Source organism: Acipenser ruthenus, chromosome 32 (genome assembly GCF_902713425.1).
Source record: "Acipenser ruthenus chromosome 32, fAciRut3.2 maternal haplotype, whole genome shotgun sequence".
Lineage (NCBI taxonomy): Eukaryota > Metazoa > Chordata > Actinopteri > Acipenseriformes > Acipenseridae > Acipenser > Acipenser ruthenus.
In genome coordinates, this window is record NC_081220.1 from 5,858,439 (window position 1) to 5,882,769 (window position 24,331).

Below are 24,331 nucleotides of genomic sequence, written 5' to 3' on the forward strand. Positions count from 1 at the left end.
GGCAACAGAGCAATATCTGATTCTGTTCACACTGTATACAGTATTGCAACAAAATTACTTTTTGGTCGTTGTCATATAGCAATTGCTATTGTAAAATGCGTGCATCGTTTATAGTTATAACGATATTGAAATAAATAGTCTTACTTTTGTGGGTTGGCTTCAAACCGTTTCTGTTTTAACACTTGTCATTACATCATTCATGGAGCAACAGTTGGTATGTGCGTAATAAACCCGATCGGGCCTTGATATGACAACCCTAGGCTGTGCTGAAATAAATAATGCGGTTTTCTGCTGTAATGAACGCAGTTTGTCAGGATGGTCGAGTGGTCTAAGGCGCTAGACTTAAGGACTCTGTCTTTCCAAAGAATTCTGTGTTCTGGTCTCCAAGTGGAGGTGTCTGATCAAATCCTCCTCTGACAGCTCAATTTTATTTATTCTTAAAAGGAATAAATGTGTTCATTTTACTATAAAAGATTGTTTCAAGGAAATCAACAGCTGATACCAAACTCTTGTCAGAACGCAATACCATTTTAATTTCCATTTTAATTCAGACTAAAATAGCGTTCCTAACACAGATTGCATTTGGTTGTAAACAGACTACTCGTTGAAGTCAATGAAAAATATTTTGTCCAAACATGTATTTAACTTGTTTTAATATTAAAAATAATGTATTAAATTGAATAACATCTCCGTCGGCCACTGGATCGTGGTCTCAGCCTGGGATGCGGACCTTTGAGAACAGTATAAACGATCTATTAGTGGAAGTAGCTTACATCAGAAATGCCCTCGTTTAACATGCTAGGATGATCGACATCGGTATTCTCCAATTGCTGTGTACATGTTATAACACGTTATGAGTACGAATACAAAGTTGGACACTTTCCTTGTAAGTGGGGGTAAGCACAATTTATTTTCAGATGTAATGTCTTTATTTAGCTCAATCTAGTCCTGCGTAATGCAAATCACATTACTATATTTTTATATTAGTCAAGGCCTATGTAAAGTGTTCTTAAATTGTTTTAACATTAGCATTGATCAATTTGATGATCCGTTTTCTTTTCTCCCAATACGGTATGGAAATTATGCAACTTTTCTGCCCACTTTGATCATAGGCAGTTTTATCCCCCCGTTTCGGCTGAAAACCGCATCTGGGAGAAAACTTAAGTGTTTCGAAACGCATTTGTAAAGGCATCGGATTCTATTGTGTTGCCGAGCTGTTGACGTTTCTCATAATACACAGGTTTACTGGGGTGACAAAAAACGCAAGTCTTGTCAAGCCGAAATAGCTCAGTTGGGAGAGCGTTAGACTGAAGATCTAAAGGTCCCTGGTTCGATCCCGGGTTTCGGCAAGTAGCAAGACTATTTTTGTTTTGTATTATTTTGAACAGAAAAAAAGAGCGTTTTTTTTTGTTCTGTGTAATTGGAAGAAATAACAACGTATAATAGTGCCATTTTATAATGTGATTAAGAAATGCAAAAACTTAAGGTATACTTCAACGTCTTGGCTGTCTCAAGTTAGTTGGTATTGTTAATGTAACACCTCGTTGTTGCCCAGTCATTGTATCATATTAATGAAGTAGAGCTTGCCACTTCTCAGCACCGAGCTGACAATGAGTGTTGTTTTCGGGCACCTGCTGGCTGCTAGTGATGACCACTCCAATCTTCAGTCAGGGGGTTGTTGAAGGAAGGGGACACATTTTGAGTGTGCATCTCATACTGGTTTAAATCAATAAGCAAATTTCAAATTGATCATTGATAATGTTGAAACTATTTAAGAACTCTTTCAATAGGACTTGACTAATATAAAAAATATAGTAATGTGATTTGCACTACGCAGGACTTGATTGTGCTTAAATAAAGACATAACATCTGAAAATAACTTGTGCTTACCCCCACTTACAAGGAAAGGGTCAAACTTTGTATTCGTTCTCATAACGTGTTAGAAAATGTAAACAGCAGTTGGAGAATGCCGAAGTCGATCATCCTAGCATGTTTAACGAGAGCATTTCTCATGTAAGCTACTTCCAGTCATAGATCGTTTATACTGTTCTCAATGGTCCGTATCCCAGCCTGAGACCACGATCCAGTGGCCGACGGAGATGTTTTTCAAAGTAATATGTTATTTGGAATATTAAAACAATCAAGTTAAATACATGTTTGGACACACAGTATTTTTCAGTGACTTCAACAAGTAGTCTGTTTACAACAAAAATACAATCTGTGTTAGGAACGCTATTTTAGTCCGATTTAAAAAAGAAATTAAAATGGTATTGAGTGCTGACAAGAGTTTGGTATCAGCTGTTGATTTCATTGAAACAATCTTTATAGTAAAATTAACAAATTTATTCCTCTGGTCGTGTATTGTCTCGCTGACTGCTATCCATCTGGAAGTCACCTAAAGGATAAGGCACTGGCCTCCTAAACCAGGGATTATGGTTTCGTCAGTTTTATTTAAAACAGTGTGTGTGTATTTGTTCTTGGTCTGTGATATATGTGGTCTGTGTTTATAGATCTTGGCACGTTGCACCAAGTAGTCGTGGCCAAGTGGTTAAGGTGATGGGCTTGAACTCTGTTGGCGTTGTGTCCCTTTTTATGTCTTCGTTGTTAATTCTTAAATGCCTGTTCAGCTTAAAGGTATCAATTATTACTTGCTGTACATTAAATTCTTCCAAACTAGTATTTGCAAACACATTACAAAATTAAATGGTGTGGAATAGAAACAAAGAAGGCTTTGACCTCGACGTGATTTGAACACGCAACCTTCTGATCTGGAGTCAGACGCGCTACCGTTGTGCCACGAATTCCTGCCGTAGTGCATGCTTGTTATGCAATGCTAGAGTGCACAGCAAGCATGCCAAAGGCATGCTAAGTCCGATGCTGATACTTGGAAAACACTCGGTATCACCAGGGTCATGGGAAACAGCCGACTCAATATTTGTTCGTAGTCTGCAGGGCTATGAAGTTGTCGGAAGTGTGTTTGATTCTCAGCTTAAAAGTAAAGAAAACATAAAACAAAGCGATTTGTTTTTATAATGTTTATTATTTGAAACGTGGGCATAAACACAGTTGTACTGGCTGGGAATCGTCTCGGGTCAATTACTTGGAAAGCAGCTATGCTGACCAATATATCACCAACGAGGGAAAGCTGGCAGTACTGAGTGACACAGATGACGGATTTTCTCAGCGCGTCTCCTCTGAATGCGCTCTGGCACAAAGGGGCTTTGATCATCTAATGACATGAAATACATGAAAGTCACCGCAAGCCTGCACCTCACCACATCCTTCACACTGTTAAACTGCCTCATTATGACCAGGCCTCTAATTATGCCTTTCCAATACTTTGAATGTGTTATTGTTCAGTTTAACATGAGAACAACTTGGTAGAACAATCATAATGTCCGCAGGACTTATTTTCCTCGGGTTTCCTTGGCTAATAACGCCAAGGTCGCGGGTTCGATCCCCGTACGGGCCACGGCTTTTCTTCTTTAAAGAAACCACAGCATTTGTAATGGTGCCAAAATGAACATTCTTTAACAAAATGAACTGAAGCAATATGAAGTACAACCAGTAATATTTCAGACTTTTTTTAAATAAACTTTATATATAATGCTAGCGAAATGCGTTTTTAAAGTGTTTGGACTCGCTATCCACGAGGAAGAGTGAGAGTGTTCGTTTTTTAGCGTGAAGGAGACAGCGAGTGTTTGTTTTTTTTTGGCCAACTGCTCCCTGTTATTGATGACCGCTCCAGTGTTCCTTAGGGGGCTGGAGGAAGCGGACACGTTCTGAGTGGGTATCTTACCAAAAGGTACGCAAGACGAACTACAGTTGCAAAGCACTGCTGCTTTTTCGATGATTGATTAAAACTATCAATCTGACTGAAAACACGGATCACATTAATTGTGATCGGTTTTATACCAATAGGCTTACATGACAGGTATTGTGTATAGGCAATGTCATATACATAGAAATGAACACGGACAGTGTTTTTTTAAGGGCTGACTCATTTTAATATTCGAGAGATCTAGGTGTACTAGACAAATATACTGGATTTTTTCCATGTCATAATTGTGCCGCCTGTGATAATGCGTTTGAAACTAGAGATAATGTGAGATAATGTCTGTTACTGGCGGATAGTTTACAAATGTACTCAATTATGTTACAACTTTTGTGTCTACGAAACATATCTGTAACATTTATGTAATGCCTGTGTGTTTTTTTTCATGAAGTTAATTTGCTAACAGACTGTTCTGATTTGTTTCAAACCGTGAAGCGATCGCTCTGTTTGCCGTATATTTTCTGTCTGTAAGAGGAGTGTCCTTGTGATCCCATATAGAATGCGACGAAACAGGTCACCCTCCTTAATATAAACAGATAAAGAATAAGTTCACACCCCCCCAGGTGATTTACTGTAGCGTCAGACATTGGAGGTTCAGCAGTGTACTGCAGTGTTGTGCAAAGTCATCAGTGTAAGTCAGGATGGCCGAGCGGTCTAAGGCGCTGCGTTCAGGTCGCAGTCTCTCTGGAGGCGTGGATTCGAATCCCACTTCTGACAAATCTGTTTGTTTATTTATTTCTTAAAACGTCCACCGAATGCTTGGTAATTTGATTTGTTTTTCTTGTTAGTATTCAAATCACAAGGTCGTTAAATGAGAGAAAGTCACCGCAAGCCTGCACCTCACCACATCCTTCACACTGTTAAACTGCCTCATTATGACGAGGCCTCTAATTATGCCTTTCCAATACTTTGAATGTGTTATTGTTCAGTTTAACATGAGAACATCTTGGTAGAACAATCATAATGTCCGCAGGACTTATTTTCCTCGGGTTCTAGTATCAAGTTTTGAGTGTGTGGCCGGTTAGCTCAGTTGGTTAGAGCGTGGTGCTAATAACGCCAAGGTCGCGGGTTCGATCCCCGTACGGGCCACGGCTTTTCTTCTTTAAAGAAACCACAGCATTTGTAATGGTGCCAAAATGAACATTCTTTAACAAAATGAACCGAAGCGATATGAAGTACAACCAGTAATATTTCAGACTTCCTGAGCTTTAAACATGTATTAACAATGAGCACATACAATCAATTAAAAACAAAGCTTACGTAGTCGGCAGGATTCGAACCTGCGCGGGGAAACCCCAATGGATTTCTAGTCCATCGCCTTAACCACTCGGCCACGACTACATGCTCGCACAATTATTTGTGAAATATCCAAAAGAAGTAAACGAAACCCGTAGTAATGCTGTAGATGGCAGTATAGGCTAACTAATGAACCGAAGTCAAATGTCTTTGTTGAAACTGTCAGATTTGTACAATGCAAGCACACGTGGGAAATGTAAATAAAATATAATTTTTGTTAACGTTCATAATAATGAATACATCTTTATTTCAAAATACGTAGCTATTTAACTGATCTTTTCAAGAAACACCCCCAAAAACAAAGTAGTTATTTAATTGAACTGAAAAATTGACTTGCTTCATGGTTGTTGCCAGAGCACTCGAGCACGTTCTGGCTAGCGTGAGCGGACTTAGCAGATAACAAGATCTACAAAGTATTTCATGCTAATAAAACATACCATAATTATGTTCGTTTTTATTATACACATGGCAACTTACAGAGACTAGGGTGTGTGAACTATGCATCAGCTGTAGAGTCACTTACATTTACATCTCACCCGAAAAACGGAGCACAAGGAGGTTAAGTGACTTGCTCAGGGTCACACAATGAGTCAGTGGCTGAGGTGGGATTTGTACCGGGGGACCTCCTGGTTAAAAGCCCTTTATCTTTAACCACTAAACGTTTGTTGAGACAGTTCAAGCCCTGTAGCAGTGTTTAACTATTTCCTGGATGTTTGCCTTTTGGTCTTACTCTGGAAAAAGTAATAATAATAATAAAAAGTAGGCAAAACCATTTTTTGAGAAACCGCATTTGGGAGAAAAACTAACAGTTTGGAAACACATTTGCAAAGGCATTGGATTCTATTGTGGTGTTTCCGAACTGTTGAACGTTTCTCATTACATGCAGGTTTACTGGCTTGACAAAAAGGCGATTGACGAAAAGAATGCGGCCTGGATAGCAAAATCGCGTCAAGCTGAAATAGCTCAGTTGGGAGAGCGTTAGACTGTAACGGTCCCTGCTTCGATCCCGGGTTTTTGCAAACAGCACGACTAGGGCTATTTTTTCTTAATTAATTTTTTGAATTAAAAAAACAGCACATTTTTTTCTTCAGTGTAATTGGAGGAAATAAAAACGTATTATAGTGCCATTTTCTAATGCGATAAAGAAATGCAAAAAGCATCATCTCTGCGTGGGCTTGAAACACCAAAATTTCGATTAACAGCCCAACGTGCTAACCGATTATGGTGTTTTATTACATAACACCTTGGGAGTCTCAACAGAACAGTGTGTATGCATAGAGCTAAAATGGAAACCAAATATATACGATTCAAATGGGAATCGTATTCAGATTGTAAGCACAAATTTGATAGACTTCACAGTGCAAAGGAGGAAGGCAGACAATGCAAATGAGGCAACTGGCTCCTACTTTTTAAATCATACGAGAAACTTGAACCCAATTTAGCTTTTAACCGCCTGCAGTTTGGAATGAGTTTGAAATGTTGTTGTAACACCTCACTGGGCAACAGCAATTGCATTATATGAAAGCTCCTGTCTATTTGTCAGCGGCACAGCTACCGGTGCCACTCAGAGTTGGAGGGAGACGGTCGGCCACTTGCCCATAAAACAATACTTTCCGGGAACATTTCTATAGTGATTTGCCAGCGAAATGCGTTTATAAAGTGTTTGGACTCGCTATCCACGAGGAAGAGTGAGAGTGTTCGTTTTTGAGCGTGAAGGAGACAGCGAGTGTTTGTTTTTTTGTTTTTTTGGCCAACTGCTCCCTGTTATTGATGACCGCTCCAGTGTTCCTTAGGGGGCTGGAGGAAGCAGACACGTTCTGAGTGGGTATCTTGCCTAAAGGTACACAAGATGAACTACAGTTGCAAAGCACTGCTGCTTTTTAGATGATTGATTAAAACTATCAATCTGACTGAAAACACAGATCACATTAATTGTGATCGGTTTGATACCAATAGGCTTACATGACAGGTATTGTGTATAGACAATGTCATATACATAGAAATGAACACGGACAGTGTTTTTTTAAGGGCTCTCATTTTAATGTTCGAGAGATCTAGGTGTACTGGACAAATATACTGGATTTTTTCCATGTCGTAATTGTGCCGCCTGTGATAATGCGTTTGAAACTAGAGATAATGTGAGATAATGTCTGTTACTGGCGGATAGTTTACAAATGTACTCAATTATGTTACAACTTTTGTGTCTACGAAACATATCTGTAACATTTATGTAATGCCTGTGTGTTTTTTTTCATGAAGTTAATTTGCTAACAGACTGTTCTGATTTGTTTCTAACCGTGAAGCGATCGCTCTGTTTGCCGTATATTTTCTGTCTGTAAGAGGAGTGTCCTTGTGATCCCATATAGAATGCGACGAAACAGGTCGCCCTCCTTAATATAAACAGATAAAGAATAAGTTCACACACACCCCAGGTGATTTACTGTAGCGTCAGACATTGGAGGTTCAGCAGTGTACTGCAGTGTTGTGCAAAGTCGTCAGTGTAAGTCAGGATGGCCGAGCGGTCTAAGGCGCTGCGTTCAGGTCGCAGTCTCTCTGGAGGCGTGGGTTCGAATCCCACTTCTGACAAATCTGTTTGTTTATATATTTCTTAAAACGTCCACCGAATGCTTGGTAATTTGATTTGTTTTTCTTGTTAGTATTAAAATCACAAGGTCGTTAAATGAGAGAAAGTCACCGCAAGCCTGCACCTCACCACATCCTTCACACTGTTAAACTGCCTCATTATGACGAGGCCTCTAATTATGCCTTTCCAATACTTTGAATGTGTTATTGTTCAGTTTAACATGAGAACATCTTGGTAGAACAATCATAATGTCCGCAGGACTTATTTTCCTCGGGTTCTAGTATCAAGTTTTGAGTGTGTGGCCGGTTAGCTCAGTTGGTTAGAGCGTGGTGCTAATAACGCCAAGGTCGCGGGTTCGATCCCCGTACGGGCCACGGCTTTTCTTCTTTAAAGAAACCACAGCATTTCTAATGGTGCCAAAATGAACATTCTTTAACAAAATGAACCGAAGCGTTATGAAGTACAATCAGTAATATTTCAGACTTCCTGAGCTTTAAACATGTATTAACAATGAGCACATACAATCAATTAAAAACAAAGCTTACGTAGTCGGCAGGATTCGAACCTGCGCGGGGAAACCCCAATGGATTTCTAGTCCATCGCCTTAACCACTCGGCCACGACTACATGCTCGGACGATTATTTGTGAAAATATCCAAAAGAAGTAAACGAAACCCGTAGTAATGCTGTAGATGGCAGTATAGGCTAACTAATGAACCGAAGTCAAATGTCTTTGTTGAAACTGTCAGATTTGTACAATGCAAGCACACGTGGGAAATGTAAATAAAATATAATTTTTGTTAACGTTCATAATAATGAATACATCTTTATTTCAAAATACGTAGCTATTTAACTGATCTTTTCAAGAAACACCCCCATCCACAAAAACAAAGTAGTTATTTAATTGAACTGAAAAATTGACTTGCTTCATGGCTGTTGCCAGAGCACTCGAGCACGTTCTGGCTAGCGTGAGCGGACTTAGCAGATAACAAGATCTACAAAGTATTTCATGCTAATAAAACATACCATAATTATGTTCGTTTTTATTATACACATGGCAACTTACAGAGACTAGGGTGTGTGAACTATGCATCAGCTGTAGAGTCACTTACATTTACATCTCACCCGAAAAACGGAGCACAAGGAGGTTAAGTGACTTGCTCAGGGTCACACAATGAGTCAGTGGCTGAGGTGGGATTTGTACCGGGGGACCTCCTGGTTAAAAGCCCTTTATCTTTAACCACTAAACGTTTGTTGAGACAGTTCAAGCCCTGTAGCAGTGTTTAACTATTTCCTGGATGTTTGCCTTTTGGTCTTACTCTGGAAAAAGTAATAATAATAATAAAAAGTAGGCAAAACCATTTTTTGAGAAACCACATTTGGGAGAAAAACTAACAGTTTGGAAACACATTTGCAAAGGCATTGGATTCTATTGTGGTGTTTCCGAACTGTTGAACGTTTCTCATTACATGCAGGTTTACTGGCTTGACAAAAAGGCGATTGACGAAAAGAATGCGGCCTGGATAGCAAAATCGCGTCCAACTGAAATAGCTCAGACTGTAACGGTCCCTGCTTCGATCCCGGGTTTTTGTATACAGCACGACTAGGGTTATTTGTTCTTAATTAATTTTTTGAATTAAAAAAACAGCACATTTTTTCTTTAGTGTAATTGGAGGAAATAAAAACGTATTATAGTGCCATTTTCTAATGCGATAAAGAAATGCAAAAAGCATCATCTCTGCGTGGGCTTGAAACACCAAAATTTCGATTAACAGCCGATCGTGCTAACCGATTATGGTGTTTTATTAGATAACACCCTGGGAGCTCAACAGAACAGTGTGTATGCATATTGCTAAAATGGAAACCAAATATACACGATTCAAATGGGAATCGTATTCAGATTTTAAGCACAAATTTGATAGACTTCACAGTGCAAAGGAGGAAGGCAGACAATTGAAATGAGGCAACTGGCTCCTACTTTTTAAATCATACGAGAAACTTGAACCCAATTAAGCTTTTAACCGCCTGCAGTTTGGAATGAGTTTGAAATGTTGTTGTAACACCTCACTGGGCAACAGCAATTGCATTATATGAAAGTCCCTGTTAATTTCTCAGCGGCACAGCTGCCGGTGCCACTCAGAGTTGGAGGGAGACGGTCGGCCACTTGCCCATAAAACAATACTTTCAGAGATCATTTCTATAGCGATTTGCTAGCGAAATGCGTTTTTAAAGTGTTTGGACTCGCTATCCACGAGGAAGAGTGAGAGTGTTCACTTTTGAGCGTGAAGGAGGCAGTGAGTGTTGTTTTTTGGCCAACTGCTCCCTGTTATTGATGACCCCTCCAGTGTTCCTTAGGGGGCTGGAGGAAGCGGACACGTTCTGAGTGGGTATCTTACCTAAAGGTACGCAAGACGAACTACAGTTGCAAAGCACTGCTGCTTTTTCGACGATTGATTAAAACTATAATTCTGACTGAAAACACGGATCACATTAATTGTGATCGGTTTGATACCAATAGGCTTACATGGCAGGTATTGTGTATAGACAATGTCATATACACAGAAATGAACACGGAGTGTGTTTATTAAGGGCTGACTCATTGAAACGTTCGAGAGATCTCGGTGTACTGGACAAATATACTGGATTTTTTCCATGTCGTAATTGTGCCGCCTGTGATAATGCGTTTGAAACTAGAGATAATGTGAGATAATGTCTGTTACTGGCGGATAGTTTACAAATGTACTCAATTATGTTACAACTTTTGTGTCTACGAAACATATCTGTAACATTTATGTAAGTCCTGTGTGTTTTTTTCATGAAGTTAATTTGCTAACAGACTGTTCTGATTTGTTTCTAACCGTGAAGCGATCGCTCTGTTTGCCGTATATTTTCTGTCTGTAAGAGGAGTGTCCTTGTGATCCCATATAGAATGCGACGAAACAGGTCGCCCTCCTTAATATAAACAGAAAAAGAATAAGTTCACGCACACACCAGGTGATTTACTGTAGCGTCAGACATTGGAGGTTCAGCAGTGTACTGCAGTGTTGTGCAAAGTTGTCGGTGTAAGTCAGGATGGCCGAGCGGTCTAAGGCGCTGCGTTCAGGTCGCAGTCTCTCTGGAGGCGTGGGTTCGAATCCCACTTCTGACAAATCTTTTTGTTTATTTATTTCTTAAAACGTCCATCGAATGCTTGGTAATTTGATTTGTTTTTCTTGTTAGTATTCAAATCACAAGGTCGTTAAATGAGAGAAAGTCACCGCAAGCCTGCACCTCACCACATCCTTCACACTGTTAAACTGCCTCATTATGACGAGGCCTCTAATTATGCCTTTCCAATACTTTGAATGTGTTATTGTTCAGTTTAACATGAGAACATCTTGGTAGAACAATCATAATGTCCGCAGGACTTATTTTCCTCGGGTTCTAGTATCAAGTTTTGAGTGTGTGGCAGGTTAGCTCAGTTGGTTAGAGCGTGGTGCTAATAACGCCAAGGTTGCGGGTTTGATCCCCGTACGGGCCATGGCTTTTCTTCTTTAAAGAAACCACAGCATTTGTAATGGTGCCAAAATGAACAATCTTTAACAAAATGAACTGAAGCGATATGAACTACAACCAGTAATATTTCAGACTTCCTGTGCTTTAAACATGTATTAACAATGAACACATACAATCAATTAAAAACAAAGCTTACGTAGTCGGCAGGATTCGAACCTGCGCGGGGAAACCCCAATGGATTTCAAGTCCATCGCCTTAACCACTCGGCCACGACTACATGCTCGCACGGTTAGTTGTGAAAATATCCAAAAGAAGTAAACGGCTCCCGCAGTAATGCTGTAGATGGCAGTATAGGCTAACTAATGAACCCAAGTCAAATGTCTTTGTTGAAACTGTCAGATTTGTACAATGCAAGCACACGTGGGAAATGTAAATAAAATATAATTTTTGTTAACGTTCATAATAATGAATACATCTTTATTTCAAAATACGTAGCTATTTAACTGATCTTTTCAAGAAACACCCCCATCCACAAAAACAAAGTAGTTATTTAATTGAACTGAAAAATTGACTTGCTTCATGGCTGTTGCCAGAGCACTCGAGCACGTTCTGGCTAGCGTGAGCGGACTTAGCAGATAACAAGATCTACAAAGTATCTCATGCTAATAAAACATACCATAATTATGTTCGTTTTTATTATACACATGGCAACTTACAGAGACTAGGGTGTGTGAACTATGCATCAGCTGTAGAGTCACTTACATTTACATCTCACCCGAAAAACGGAGCACAAGGAGGTTAAGTGACTTGCTCAGGGTCACACAATGAGTCAGTGGCTGAGGTGGGATTTGTACCGGGGGACCTCCTGGTTAAAAGCCCTTTATCTTTAACCACTAAACGTTTGTTGAGACAGTTCAAGCCCTGTAGCAGTGTTTAACTATTTCCTGGATGTTTGCCTTTTGGTCTTACTCTGGAAAAAGTAATAATAATAATAAAAAGTAGGCAAAACCATTTTTTGAGAAACCACATTTGGGAGAAAAACTAACAGTTTGGAAACACATTTGCAAAGGCATTGGATTCTATTGTGGTGTTTCCGAACTGTTGAACGTTTCTCATTACATGCAGGTTTACTGGCTTGACAAAAAGGCGAGTGACGAAAAGAATGCTGTCTCGATAGCAACATCGCGTCAAGCTGAAATAGCTCAGTTGGGAGAGCGTTAGACTGTAACGGTCCCTGCTTCGATACCGGGTTTTTGTATACAGCACGACTAGGGTTATTTGTTCTTAATTAATTTTTTGAATTAAAAAAACAGCACATTTTTTCTTTAGTGTAATTGGAGGAAATAAAAACGTATTATAGTGCCATTTTCTAATGCGATAAAGAAATGCAAAAAGCATCATCTCTGCGTGGGCTTGAAACACCAAAATTTCGATTAACAGCCGATCGTGCTAACCGATTATGGTGTTTTATTAGATAACACCCTGGGAGCTCAACAGAACAGTGTGTATGCATATTGCTAAAATGGAAACCAAATATACACGATTCAAATGGGAATCGTATTCAGATTTTAAGCACAAATTTGATAGACTTCACAGTGCAAAGGAGGAAGGCAGACAATGCAAATGAGGCAACTGGCTCCTACTTTTTAAATCATACGAGAAACTTGAACCCAATTAAGCTTTTAACCGCCTGCAGTTTGGAATGAGTTTGAAATGTTGTTGTAACACCTCACTGGGCAACAGCAATTGCATTATATGAAAGTCCCTGTTAATTTCTCAGCGGCACAGCTGCCGGTGCCACTCAGAGTTGGAGGGAGACGGTCGGCCACTTGCCCATAAAACAATACTTTCAGAGATCATTTCTATAGCGATTTGCTAGCGAAATGCGTTTTTAAAGTGTTTGGACTCGCTATCCACGAGGAAGAGTGAGAGTGTTCACTTTTGAGCATGAAGGAGGCAGTGAGTGTTGTTTTTTGGCCAACTGCTCCCTGTTATTGATGACCCCTCCAGTGTTCCTTAGGGGGCTGGAGGAAGCGGACACGTTCTGAGTGGGTATCTTACCTAAAGGTACGCAAGACGAACTACAGTTGCAAAGCACTGCTGCTTTTTCGACGATTGATTAAAACTATAATTCTGACTGAAAACACGGATCACATTAATTGTGATCGGTTTGATGCCAATAGGCTTACATGGCAGGTATTGTGTATAGACAATGTCATATACACAGAAATGAACACGGAGTGTGTTTATTAAGGGCTGACTCATTGAAACGTTCGAGAGATCTCGGTGTACTGGACAAATATACTGGATTTTTTCCATGTCGTAATTGTGCCGCCTGTGATAATGCGTTTGAAACTAGAGATAATGTGAGATAATGTCTGTTACTGGCGGATAGTTTACAAATGTACTCAATTATGTTACAACTTTTGTGTCTACGAAACATATCTGTAACATTTATGTAAGTCCTGTGTGTTTTTTTCATGAAGTTAATTTGCTAACAGACTGTTCTGATTTGTTTCTAACCGTGAAGCGATCGCTCTGTTTGCCGTATATTTTCTGTCTGTAAGAGGAGTGTCCTTGTGATCCCATATAGAATGCGACGAAACAGGTCGCCCTCCTTAATATAAACAGAAAAAGAATAAGTTCACGCACACACCAGGTGATTTACTGTAGCGTCAGACATTGGAGGTTCAGCAGTGTACTGCAGTGTTGTGCAAAGTTGTCGGTGTAAGTCAGGATGGCCGAGCGGTCTAAGGCGCTGCGTTCAGGTCGCAGTCTCTCTGGAGGCGTGGGTTCGAATCCCTCTTCTGACAAATCTTTTTGTTTATTTATTTCTTAAAACGTCCATCGAATGCTTGGTAATTTGATTTGTTTTTCTTGTTAGTATTCAAATCACAAGGTCGTTAAATGAGAGAAAGTCACCGCAAGCCTGCACCTCACCACATCCTTCACACTGTTAAACTGCCTCATTATGACGAGGCCTCTAATTATGCCTTTCCAATACTTTGAATGTGTTATTGTTCAGTTTAACATGAGAACATCTTGGTAGAACAATCATAATGTCCGCAGGACTTATTTTCCTCGGGTTCTAGTATCAAGTTTTGAGTGTGTGGCAGGTTAGCTCAGTTGGTTAGAGCGTGGTGCTAATAACGCCAAGGTTGCGGGTTTGATCCCCGTACGGGCCATGGCTTTTCTTCTTTAAAGAAACCACAGCATTTGTAATGGTGCCAAAATGAACAATCTTTAACAAAATGAACTGAAGCGATATGAACTACAACCAGTAATATTTCAGACTTCCTGTGCTTTAAACATGTATTAACAATGAACACATACAATCAATTAAAAACAAAGCTTACGTAGTCGGCAGGATTCGAACCTGCGCGGGGAAACCCCAATGGATTTCAAGTCCATCGCCTTAACCACTCGGCCACGACTACATGCTCGCACGGTTAGTTGTGAAAATATCCAAAAGAAGTAAACGGCTCCCGCAGTAATGCTGTAGATGGCAGTATAGGCTAACTAATGAACCCAAGTCAAATGTCTTTGTTGAAACTGTCAGATTTGTACAATGCAAGCACACGTGGGAAATGTAAATAAAATATAATTTTTGTTAACGTTCATAATAATGAATACATCTTTATTTCAAAATACGTAGCTATTTAACTGATCTTTTCAAGAAACACCCCCATCCACAAAAACAAAGTAGTTATTTAATTGAACTGAAAAATTGACTTGCTTCATGGCTGTTGCCAGAGCACTCGAGCACGTTCTGGCTAGCGTGAGCGGACTTAGCAGATAACAAGATCTACAAAGTATCTCATGCTAATAAAACATACCATAATTATGTTCGTTTTTATTATACACATGGCAACTTACAGAGACTAGGGTGTGTGAACTATGCATCAGCTGTAGAGTCACTTACATTTACATCTCACCCGAAAAACGGAGCACAAGGAGGTTAAGTGACTTGCTCAGGGTCACACAATGAGTCAGTGGCTGAGGTGGGATTTGTACCGGGGGACCTCCTGGTTAAAAGCCCTTTATCTTTAACCACTAAACGTTTGTTGAGACAGTTCAAGCCCTGTAGCAGTGTTTAACTATTTCCTGGATGTTTGCCTTTTGGTCTTACTCTGGAAAAAGTAATAATAATAATAAAAAGTAGGCAAAACCATTTTTTGAGAAACCACATTTGGGAGAAAAACTAACAGTTTGGAAACACATTTGCAAAGGCATTGGATTCTATTGTGGTGTTTCCGAACTGTTGAACGTTTCTCATTACATGCAGGTTTACTGGCTTGACAAAAAGGCGAGTGACGAAAAGAATGCTGTCTCGATAGCAACATCGCGTCAAGCTGAAATAGCTCAGTTGGGAGAGCGTTAGACTGTAACGGTCCCTGCTTCGATACCGGGTTTTTGTATACAGCACGACTAGGGTTATTTGTTCTTAATTAATTTTTTGAATTAAAAAAACAGCACATTTTTTCTTTAGTGTAATTGGAGGAAATAAAAACGTATTATAGTGCCATTTTCTAATGCGATAAAGAAATGCAAAAAGCATCATCTCTGCGTGGGCTTGAAACACCAAAATTTCGATTAACAGCCGATCGTGCTAACCGATTATGGTGTTTTATTAGATAACACCCTGGGAGCTCAACAGAACAGTGTGTATGCATATTGCTAAAATGGAAACCAAATATACACGATTCAAATGGGAATCGTATTCAGATTTTAAGCACAAATTTGATAGACTTCACAGTGCAAAGGAGGAAGGCAGACAATGCAAATGAGGCAACTGGCTCCTACTTTTTAAATCATACGAGAAACTTGAACCCAATTAAGCTTTTAACCGCCTGCAGTTTGGAATGAGTTTGAAATGTTGTTGTAACACCTCACTGGGCAACAGCAATTGCATTATATGAAAGTCCCTGTTAATTTCTCAGCGGCACAGCTGCCGGTGCCACTCAGAGTTGGAGGGAGACGGTCGGCCACTTGCCCATAAAACAATACTTTCAGAGATCATTTCTATAGCGATTTGCTAGCGAAATGCGTTTTTAAAGTGTTTGGACTCGCTATCCACGAGGAAGAGTGAGAGTGTTCACTTTTGAGCATGAAGGAGGCAGTGAGTGTTGTTTTTTGGCCAACTGCTCCCTGTTATTGATGACCCCTCCAGTGTTCCTTAGGGGGCTGGAGGAAGCGGACACGTTCTGAGTGGGTATCTTACCTAAAGGTACGCAAGACGAACTACAGTTGCAAAGCACTGCTGCTTTTTCGACGATTGATTAAAACTATAATTCTGACTGAAAACACGGATCACATTAATTGTGATCGGTTTGATGCCAATAGGCTTACATGGCAGGTATTGTGTATAGACAATGTCATATACACAGAAATGAACACGGAGTGTGTTTATTAAGGGCTGACTCATTGAAACGTTCGAGAGATCTCGGTGTACTGGACAAATATACTGGATTTTTTCCATGTCGTAATTGTGCCGCCTGTGATAATGCGTTTGAAACTAGAGATAATGTGAGATAATGTCTGTTACTGGCGGATAGTTTACAAATGTACTCAATTATGTTACAACTTTTGTGTCTACGAAACATATCTGTAACATTTATGTAAGTCCTGTGTGTTTTTTTCATGAAGTTAATTTGCTAACAGACTGTTCTGATTTGTTTCTAACCGTGAAGCGATCGCTCTGTTTGCCGTATATTTTCTGTCTGTAAGAGGAGTGTCCTTGTGATCCCATATAGAATGCGACGAAACAGGTCGCCCTCCTTAATATAAACAGAAAAAGAATAAGTTCACGCACACACCAGGTGATTTACTGTAGCGTCAGACATTGGAGGTTCAGCAGTGTACTGCAGTGTTGTGCAAAGTTGTCGGTGTAAGTCAGGATGGCCGAGCGGTCTAAGGCGCTGCGTTCAGGTCGCAGTCTCTCTGGAGGCGTGGGTTCGAATCCCACTTCTGACAAATCTTTTTGTTTATTTATTTCTTAAAACGTCCATCGAATGCTTGGTAATTTGATTTGTTTTTCTTGTTAGTATTCAAATCACAAGGTCGTTAAATGAGAGAAAGTCACCGCAAGCCTGCACCTCACCACATCCTTCACACTGTTAAACTGCCTCATTATGACGAGGCCTCTAATTATGCCTTTCCAATACTTTGAATGTGTTATTGTTCAGTTTAACATGAGAACATCTTGGTAGAACAATCATAATGTCCGCAGGACTTATTTTCCTCGGGTTCTAGTATCAAGTTTTGAGTGTGTGGCAGGTTAGCTCAGTTGGTTAGAGCGTGGTGCTAATAACGCCAAGGTTGCGGGTTTGATCCCCGTACGGGCCATGGCTTTTCTTCTTTAAAGAAACCACAGCATTTGTAATGGTGCCAAAATGAACAATCTTTAACAAAATGAACTGAAGCGATATGAACTACAACCAGTAATATTTCAGACTTCCTGTGCTTTAAACATGTATTAACAATGAACACATACAATCAATTAAAAACAAAGCTTACGTAGTCGGCAGGATTCGAACCTGCGCGGGGAAACCCCAATGGATTTCAAGTCCATCGCCTTAACCACTCGGCCACGACTACATGCTCGCACGGTTAGTTGTGAAAATATCCAAAAGAAGTAAACGGCTCCCGCAGTAATGCTGTAGATGGCAGTATAGGCTAACTAATGAACCCAAGTCAAATGTCTTTGTTGAAACTGTCAGATTTGTACAATGCAAGCACACGTGGGAAATGTAAATAAAATATAATTTTTGTTAACGTTCATAATAATGAATACATCTTTATTTCAAAATACGTAGCTATTTAACTGATCTTTTCAAGAAACACCCCCATCCACAAAAACAAAGTAGTTATTTAATTGAACTGAAAAATTGACTTGCTTCATGGCTGTTGCCAGAGCACTCGAGCACGTTCTGGCTAGCGTGAGCGGACTTAGCAGATAACAAGATCTACAAAGTATCTCATGCTAATAAAACATACCATAATTATGTTCGTTTTTATTATACACATGGCAACTTACAGAGACTAGGGTGTGTGAACTATGCATCAGCTGTAGAGTCACTTACATTTACATCTCACCCGAAAAACGGAGCACAAGGAGGTTAAGTGACTTGCTCAGGGTCACACAATGAGTCAGTGGCTGAGGTGGGATTTGTACCGGGGGACCTCCTGGTTAAAAGCCCTTTATCTTTAACCACTAAACGTTTGTTGAGACAGTTCAAGCCCTGTAGCAGTGTTTAACTATTTCCTGGATGTTTGCCTTTTGGTCTTACTCTGGAAAAAGTAATAATAATAATAAAAAGTAGGCAAAACCATTTTTTGAGAAACCACATTTGGGAGAAAAACTAACAGTTTGGAAACACATTTGCAAAGGCATTGGATTCTATTGTGGTGTTTCCGAACTGTTGAACGTTTCTCATTACATGCAGGTTTACTGGCTTGACAAAAAGGCGAGTGACGAAAAGAATGCTGTCTCGATAGCAACATCGCGTCAAGCTGAAATAGCTCAGTTGGGAGAGCGTTAGACTGTAACGGTCCCTGCTTCGATACCGGGTTTTTGTATACAGCACGACTAGGGTTATTTGTTCTTAATTAATTTTTTGAATTAAAAAAACAGCACATTTTTTCTTTAGTGTAATTGGAGGAAATAAAAACGTATTATAGTGCCATTTTCTAATGCGATAAAGAAATGCAAAAAGCATCATCTCTGCGTGGGCTTGAAACACCAAAATTTCGATTAACAGCCGATCGTGCTAACCGATTATGGTGTTTTATTAGATAACACCCTGGGAGCTCAACAGAACAGTGTGTATGCATATTGCTAAAATGGAAACCAAATATACACGATTCAAATGGGAATCGTATTCAGATTTTAAGCACAAATTTGATAGACTTCACAGTGCAAAGGAGGAAGGCAGACAATGCAAATGAGGCAACTGGCTCCTACTTTTTAAATCATACGAGAAACTTGAACCCAATTAAGCTTTTAACCGCCTGCAGTTTGGAATGAGTTTGAAATGTTGTTGTAACACCTCACTGGGCAACAGCAATTGCATTATATGAAAGTCCCTGTTAATTTCTCAGCGGCACAGCTGCCGGTGCCACTCAGAGTTGGAGGGAGACGGTCGGCCACTTGCCCATAAAACAATACTTTCAGAGATCATTTCTATAGCGATTTGCTAGCGAAATGCGTTTTTAAAGTGTTTGGACTCGCTATCCACGAGGAAGAGTGAGAGTGTTCACTTTTGAGCATGAAGGAGGCAGTGAGTGTTGTTTTTTGGCCAACTGCTCCCTGTTATTGATGACCCCTCCAGTGTTCCTTAGGGGGCTGGAGGAAGCGGACACGTTCTGAGTGGGTATCTTACCTAAAGGTACGCAAGACGAACTACAGTTGCAAAGCACTGCTGCTTTTTCGACGATTGATTAAAACTATAATTCTGACTGAAAACACGGATCACATTAATTGTGATCGGTTTGATGCCAATAGGCTTACATGGCAGGTATTGTGTATAGACAATGTCATATACACAGAAATGAACACGGAGTGTGTTTATTAAGGGCTGACTCATTGAAACGTTCGAGAGATCTCGGTGTACTGGACAAATATACTGGATTTTTTCCATGTCGTAATTGTGCCGCCTGTGATAATGCGTTTGAAACTAGAGATAATGTGAGATAATGTCTGTTACTGGCGGATAGTTTACAAATGTACTCAATTATGTTACAACTTTTGTGTCTACGAAACATATCTGTAACATTTATGTAAGTCCTGTGTGTTTTTTTCATGAAGTTAATTTGCTAACAGACTGTTCTGATTTGTTTCTAACCGTGAAGCGATCGCTCTGTTTGCCGTATATTTTCTGTCTGTAAGAGGAGTGTCCTTGTGATCCCATATAGAATGCGACGAAACAGGTCGCCCTCCTTAATATAAACAGAAAAAGAATAAGTTCACGCACACACCAGGTGATTTACTGTAGCGTCAGACATTGGAGGTTCAGCAGTGTACTGCAGTGTTGTGCAAAGTTGTCGGTGTAAGTCAGGATGGCCGAGCGGTCTAAGGCGCTGCGTTCAGGTCGCAGTCTCTCTGGAGGCGTGGGTTCGAATCCCTCTTCTGACAAATCTTTTTGTTTATTTATTTCTTAAAACGTCCATCGAATGCTTGGTAATTTGATTTGTTTTTCTTGTTAGTATTCAAATCACAAGGTCGTTAAATGAGAGAAAGTCACCGCAAGCCTGCACCTCACCACATCCTTCACACTGTTAAACTGCCTCATTATGACGAGGCCTCTAATTATGCCTTTCCAATACTTTGAATGTGTTATTGTTCAGTTTAACATGAGAACATCTTGGTAGAACAATCATAATGTCCGCAGGACTTATTTTCCTCGGGTTCTAGTATCAAGTTTTGAGTGTGTGGCAGGTTAGCTCAGTTGGTTAGAGCGTGGTGCTAATAACGCCAAGGTTGCGGGTTTGATCCCCGTACGGGCCATGGCTTTTCTTCTTTAAAGAAACCACAGCATTTGTAATGGTGCCAAAATGAACAATCTTTAACAAAATGAACTGAAGCGATATGAACTACAACCAGTAATATTTCAGACTTCCTGTGCTTTAAACATGTATTAACAATGAACACATACAATCAATTAAAAACAAAGCTTACGTAGTCGGCAGGATTCGAACCTGCGCGGGGAAACCCCAATGGATTTCAAGTCCATCGCCTTAACCACTCGGCCACGACTACATGCTCGCACGGTGAGTTGTGAAAATATCCAAAAGAAGTAAACGGCTCCCGCAGTAATGCTGTAGATGGCAGTATAGGCTAACTAATGAACCCAAGTCAAATGTCTTTGTTGAAACTGTCAGATTTGTACAATGCAAGCACACGTGGGAAATGTAAATAAAATATAATTTTTGTTAACGTTCATAATAATGAATACATCTTTATTTCAAAATACGTAGCTATTTAACTGATCTTTTCAAGAAACACCCCCATCCACAAAAACAAAGTAGTTATTTAATTGAACTGAAAAATTGACTTGCTTCATGGCTGTTGCCAGAGCACTCGAGCACGTTCTGGCTAGCGTGAGCGGACTTAGCAGATAACAAGATCTACAAAGTATCTCATGCTAATAAAACATACCATAATTATGTTCGTTTTTATTATACACATGGCAACTTACAGAGACTAGGGTGTGTGAACTATGCATCAGCTGTAGAGTCACTTACATTTACATCTCACCCGAAAAACGGAGCACAAGGAGGTTAAGTGACTTGCTCAGGGTCACACAATGAGTCAGTGGCTGAGGTGGGATTTGTACCGGGGGACCTCCTGGTTAAAAGCCCTTTATCTTTAACCACTAAACGTTTGTTGAGACAGTTCAAGCCCTGTAGCAGTGTTTAACTATTTCCTGGATGTTTGCCTTTTGGTCTTACTCTGGAAAAAGTAATAATAATAATAAAAAGTAGGCAAAACCATTTTTTGAGAAACCACATTTGGGAGAAAAACTAACAGTTTGGAAACACATTTGCAAAGGCATTGGATTCTATTGTGGTGTTTCCGAACTGTTGAACGTTTCTCATTACATGCAGGTTTACTGGCTTGACAAAAAGGCGAGTGACGAAAAGAATGCTGTCTCGATAGCAACATCGCGTCAAGCTGAAATAGCTCAGTTGGGAGAGCGTTAGACTGTAACGGTCCCTGCTTCGATACCGGGTTTTTGTATACAGCACGACTAGGGTTATTTGTTCTTAATTAATTTTTTGAATTAAAAAAACAGCACATTTTTTCTTTAGTGTAATTGGAGGAAATAAAAACGTATTATAGTGCCATTTTCTAATGCGATAAAGAAATGCAAAAAGCATCATCTCTGCGTGGGCTTGAAACACCAAAATTTCGATTAACAGCCGATCGTGCTAACCGATTATGGTGTTTTATTAGATAACACCCTGGGAGCTCAACAGAACAGTGTGTATGCATATTGCTAAAATGGAAACCAAATATACACGATTCAAATGGGAATCGTATTCAGATTTTAAGCACAAATTTGATAGACTTCACAGTGCAAAGGAGGAAGGCAGACAATGCAAATGAGGCAACTGGCTCCTACTTTTTAAATCATACGAGAAACTTGAACCCAATTAAGCTTTTAACCGCCTGCAGTTTGGAATGAGTTTGAAATGTTGTTGTAACACCTCACTGGGCAACAGCAATTGCATTATATGAAAGTCCCTGTTAATTTCTCAGCGGCACAGCTGCCGGTGCCACTCAGAGTTGGAGGGAGACGGTCGGCCACTTGCCCATAAAACAATACTTTCAGAGATCATTTCTATAGCGATTTGCTAGCGAAATGCGTTTTTAAAGTGTTTGGACTCGCTATCCACGAGGAAGAGTGAGAGTGTTCACTTTTGAGCGTGAAGGAGGCAGTGAGTGTTGTTTTTTGGCCAACTGCTCCCTGTTATTGATGACCCCTCCAGTGTTCCTTAGGGGGCTGGAGGAAGCGGACACGTTCTGAGTGGGTATCTTACCTAAAGGTACGCAAGACGAACTACAGTTGCAAAGCACTGCTGCTTTTTCGACGATTGATTAAAACTATAATTCTGACTGAAAACACGGATCACATTAATTGTGATCGGTTTGATACCAATAGGCTTACATGGCAGGTATTGTGTATAGACAATGTCATATACACAGAAATGAACACGGAGTGTGTTTATTAAGGGCTGACTCATTGAAACGTTCGAGAGATCTCGGTGTACTGGACAAATATACTGGATTTTTTCCATGTCGTAATTGTGCCGCCTGTGATAATGCGTTTGAAACTAGAGATAATGTGAGATAATGTCTGTTACTGGCGGATAGTTTACAAATGTACTCAATTATGTTACAACTTTTGTGTCTACGAAACATATCTGTAACATTTATGTAAGTCCTGTGTGTTTTTTTCATGAAGTTAATTTGCTAACAGACTGTTCTGATTTGTTTCTAACCGTGAAGCGATCGCTCTGTTTGCCGTATATTTTCTGTCTGTAAGAGGAGTGTCCTTGTGATCCCATATAGAATGCGACGAAACAGGTCGCCCTCCTTAATATAAACAGAAAAAGAATAAGTTCACGCACACACCAGGTGATTTACTGTAGCGTCAGACATTGGAGGTTCAGCAGTGTACTGCAGTGTTGTGCAAAGTTGTCGGTGTAAGTCAGGATGGCCGAGCGGTCTAAGGCGCTGCGTTCAGGTCGCAGTCTCTCTGGAGGCGTGGGTTCGAATCCCACTTCTGACAAATCTTTTTGTTTATTTATTTCTTAAAACGTCCATCGAATGCTTGGTAATTTGATTTGTTTTTCTTGTTAGTATTCAAATCACAAGGTCGTTAAATGAGAGAAAGTCACCGCAAGCCTGCACCTCACCACATCCTTCACACTGTTAAACTGCCTCATTATGACGAGGCCTCTAATTATGCCTTTCCAATACTTTGAATGTGTTATTGTTCAGTTTAACATGAGAACATCTTGGTAGAACAATCATAATGTCCGCAGGACTTATTTTCCTCGGGTTCTAGTATCAAGTTTTGAGTGTGTGGCAGGTTAGCTCAGTTGGTTAGAGCGTGGTGCTAATAACGCCAAGGTTGCGGGTTTGATCCCCGTACGGGCCATGGCTTTTCTTCTTTAAAGAAACCACAGCATTTGTAATGGTGCCAAAATGAACAATCTTTAACAAAATGAACTGAAGCGATATGAACTACAACCAGTAATATTTCAGACTTCCTGTGCTTTAAACATGTATTAACAATGAACACATACAATCAATTAAAAACAAAGCTTACGTAGTCGGCAGGATTCGAACCTGCGCGGGGAAACCCCAATGGATTTCAAGTCCATCGCCTTAACCACTCGGCCACGACTACATGCTCGCACGGTTAGTTGTGAAAATATCCAAAAGAAGTAAACGGCTCCCGCAGTAATGCTGTAGATGGCAGTATAGGCTAACTAATGAACCCAAGTCAAATGTCTTTGTTGAAACTGTCAGATTTGTACAATGCAAGCACACGTGGGAAATGTAAATAAAATATAATTTTTGTTAACGTTCATAATAATGAATACATCTTTATT

The 24,331-nt window shown here is 40.0% G+C and overlaps 23 non-coding genes and 1 pseudogene across 23 annotated transcripts; 17 read left to right on the top strand and 7 right to left on the bottom strand.

The window, feature by feature from the left end:
• The first annotated feature begins 1,276 nt into the window (after nt 1-1,276).
• On the top strand, nt 1,277-1,349 carry trnaf-gaa (transfer RNA phenylalanine (anticodon GAA)). The gene has a single exon. It is a non-coding gene; the product is annotated as a tRNA-Phe (tRNA).
• A 2,227-nt stretch (nt 1,350-3,576) lies between these two features.
• Nucleotides 3,577-3,791, top strand: LOC131703461 (small nucleolar RNA U3). Its single transcript, XR_009309917.1, has one exon. It is a non-coding gene; the product is annotated as a small nucleolar RNA U3 (small nucleolar RNA).
• Nucleotides 3,792-4,470: 679 nt separating this feature from the next.
• trnal-cag (transfer RNA leucine (anticodon CAG)) lies at nt 4,471-4,552 on the top strand. Its single transcript has one exon. It is a non-coding gene; the product is annotated as a tRNA-Leu (tRNA).
• Nucleotides 4,553-4,850: 298 nt separating this feature from the next.
• trnai-aau (transfer RNA isoleucine (anticodon AAU)) lies at nt 4,851-4,924 on the top strand. The gene has a single exon. It is a non-coding gene; the product is annotated as a tRNA-Ile (tRNA).
• A 170-nt stretch (nt 4,925-5,094) lies between these two features.
• trnas-aga (transfer RNA serine (anticodon AGA)) lies at nt 5,095-5,176 on the bottom strand. The gene has a single exon. It is a non-coding gene; the product is annotated as a tRNA-Ser (tRNA).
• A 1,555-nt stretch (nt 5,177-6,731) lies between these two features.
• On the top strand, nt 6,732-6,957 carry LOC131703394 (small nucleolar RNA U3; annotated as a pseudogene).
• A 678-nt stretch (nt 6,958-7,635) lies between these two features.
• On the top strand, nt 7,636-7,717 carry trnal-cag (transfer RNA leucine (anticodon CAG)). The gene has a single exon. It is a non-coding gene; the product is annotated as a tRNA-Leu (tRNA).
• A 298-nt stretch (nt 7,718-8,015) lies between these two features.
• On the top strand, nt 8,016-8,089 carry trnai-aau (transfer RNA isoleucine (anticodon AAU)). The gene has a single exon. It is a non-coding gene; the product is annotated as a tRNA-Ile (tRNA).
• A 170-nt stretch (nt 8,090-8,259) lies between these two features.
• On the bottom strand, nt 8,260-8,341 carry trnas-aga (transfer RNA serine (anticodon AGA)). The gene has a single exon. It is a non-coding gene; the product is annotated as a tRNA-Ser (tRNA).
• A 1,545-nt stretch (nt 8,342-9,886) lies between these two features.
• LOC131703376 (small nucleolar RNA U3) lies at nt 9,887-10,102 on the top strand. Its single transcript, XR_009309839.1, has one exon. It is a non-coding gene; the product is annotated as a small nucleolar RNA U3 (small nucleolar RNA).
• A 678-nt stretch (nt 10,103-10,780) lies between these two features.
• On the top strand, nt 10,781-10,862 carry trnal-cag (transfer RNA leucine (anticodon CAG)). Its single transcript has one exon. It is a non-coding gene; the product is annotated as a tRNA-Leu (tRNA).
• A 542-nt stretch (nt 10,863-11,404) lies between these two features.
• On the bottom strand, nt 11,405-11,486 carry trnas-uga (transfer RNA serine (anticodon UGA)). The gene has a single exon. It is a non-coding gene; the product is annotated as a tRNA-Ser (tRNA).
• A 1,560-nt stretch (nt 11,487-13,046) lies between these two features.
• On the top strand, nt 13,047-13,262 carry LOC131703414 (small nucleolar RNA U3). Its single transcript, XR_009309872.1, has one exon. It is a non-coding gene; the product is annotated as a small nucleolar RNA U3 (small nucleolar RNA).
• Nucleotides 13,263-13,940: 678 nt separating this feature from the next.
• On the top strand, nt 13,941-14,022 carry trnal-cag (transfer RNA leucine (anticodon CAG)). Its single transcript has one exon. It is a non-coding gene; the product is annotated as a tRNA-Leu (tRNA).
• Nucleotides 14,023-14,564: 542 nt separating this feature from the next.
• Nucleotides 14,565-14,646, bottom strand: trnas-uga (transfer RNA serine (anticodon UGA)). The gene has a single exon. It is a non-coding gene; the product is annotated as a tRNA-Ser (tRNA).
• A 1,560-nt stretch (nt 14,647-16,206) lies between these two features.
• On the top strand, nt 16,207-16,422 carry LOC131703415 (small nucleolar RNA U3). Its single transcript, XR_009309873.1, has one exon. It is a non-coding gene; the product is annotated as a small nucleolar RNA U3 (small nucleolar RNA).
• A 678-nt stretch (nt 16,423-17,100) lies between these two features.
• Nucleotides 17,101-17,182, top strand: trnal-cag (transfer RNA leucine (anticodon CAG)). Its single transcript has one exon. It is a non-coding gene; the product is annotated as a tRNA-Leu (tRNA).
• A 542-nt stretch (nt 17,183-17,724) lies between these two features.
• On the bottom strand, nt 17,725-17,806 carry trnas-uga (transfer RNA serine (anticodon UGA)). The gene has a single exon. It is a non-coding gene; the product is annotated as a tRNA-Ser (tRNA).
• Nucleotides 17,807-19,366: 1,560 nt separating this feature from the next.
• On the top strand, nt 19,367-19,582 carry LOC131703416 (small nucleolar RNA U3). The gene has a single exon (XR_009309874.1). It is a non-coding gene; the product is annotated as a small nucleolar RNA U3 (small nucleolar RNA).
• A 678-nt stretch (nt 19,583-20,260) lies between these two features.
• Nucleotides 20,261-20,342, top strand: trnal-cag (transfer RNA leucine (anticodon CAG)). The gene has a single exon. It is a non-coding gene; the product is annotated as a tRNA-Leu (tRNA).
• Nucleotides 20,343-20,884: 542 nt separating this feature from the next.
• trnas-uga (transfer RNA serine (anticodon UGA)) lies at nt 20,885-20,966 on the bottom strand. The gene has a single exon. It is a non-coding gene; the product is annotated as a tRNA-Ser (tRNA).
• Nucleotides 20,967-22,526: 1,560 nt separating this feature from the next.
• LOC131703377 (small nucleolar RNA U3) lies at nt 22,527-22,742 on the top strand. The gene has a single exon (XR_009309840.1). It is a non-coding gene; the product is annotated as a small nucleolar RNA U3 (small nucleolar RNA).
• A 678-nt stretch (nt 22,743-23,420) lies between these two features.
• Nucleotides 23,421-23,502, top strand: trnal-cag (transfer RNA leucine (anticodon CAG)). Its single transcript has one exon. It is a non-coding gene; the product is annotated as a tRNA-Leu (tRNA).
• A 542-nt stretch (nt 23,503-24,044) lies between these two features.
• Nucleotides 24,045-24,126, bottom strand: trnas-uga (transfer RNA serine (anticodon UGA)). The gene has a single exon. It is a non-coding gene; the product is annotated as a tRNA-Ser (tRNA).
• Nucleotides 24,127-24,331: the final 205 nt, after the last annotated feature.